At 60.3% G+C, this 769-nt stretch overlaps 1 non-coding gene across 1 annotated transcript; it reads left to right on the forward strand.

Annotated features, from left to right (window-relative positions):
* The first annotated feature begins 149 nt into the window (after positions 1–149).
* On the forward strand, positions 150–259 carry Tc00.1047053497303.10. The gene has a single exon (XR_008255103.1). It is a non-coding gene; the product is annotated as a 5S ribosomal RNA (M5) (ribosomal RNA).
* Positions 260–769: the final 510 nt, after the last annotated feature.

Below are 769 nucleotides of genomic sequence, written 5' to 3' on the forward strand. Positions count from 1 at the left end.
GTGGCGCGGAAACTGCGTCAGTAATTTTTCTTTTTTGCTGCGGCGCCCGCGCGCTCGGAGAGCCCACCCACCGCCCGCCCCGGCGCGGTGAAGAAGCGACTGGCGGCGCGCGGTGGCGGAAAAAAAAAAAAATAGTGGGAAGGGTACGGCACCCCGGGTTCCAGCGCCATCACTGATCGCCGTACTAACGAGGCCTGTGGCCGCTTAACTTCACAAATCGGACGGGATGTGGTGCACTCGGCCAAGTATGGTCGTACCCGGCGACGCGCCACGCGATGCGCAGCCGCCCGCCCGCCGGCGACAGGCAAGCCACGGAAGAGCCGCGGGAGATGATGAAAATAGAAAAAAAAACGGTAGGAAAAAAGGCAAGAACAAATTTAAAAATGAAGCTCCGCAGGCCCTTTTCCGGATTTTGCCATGAAGCCTCCGGACGCCTCGCTTCCCCAAATGTGGCGCGGAAACTGCGTCAGTAATTTTTCTTTTTTGCTGCGGCGCCCGCGCGCTCGGAGAGCCCACCCACCGCCCGCCCCGGCCCGGTGAAGAAGCGACAGGCGGCATCGCGAAAGCAAAAACAATTATAATGATTTTTCTACCTGATGATGCCGGCCACCTCAACCTAGTGCCAGGGTCTTGCGGTCTTCGCGAGAAGGAAAATAAGCATCTAGCGCCCTTCCTCGGAGTGCGTGGATGTGGTGCACTCGGCCAAGTATGGTCGTACCCGGCGACGCGCCACGCGATGCGCAGCCGCCCGCCCGCCGGCGACAGGCAA

The sequence above is a fragment of the Trypanosoma cruzi genome, assembly GCF_000209065.1.
Source record: "Trypanosoma cruzi strain CL Brener chromosome Unknown tcruzi_1047053497303, whole genome shotgun sequence".
Taxonomy (NCBI): domain Eukaryota; phylum Euglenozoa; class Kinetoplastea; order Trypanosomatida; family Trypanosomatidae; genus Trypanosoma; species Trypanosoma cruzi.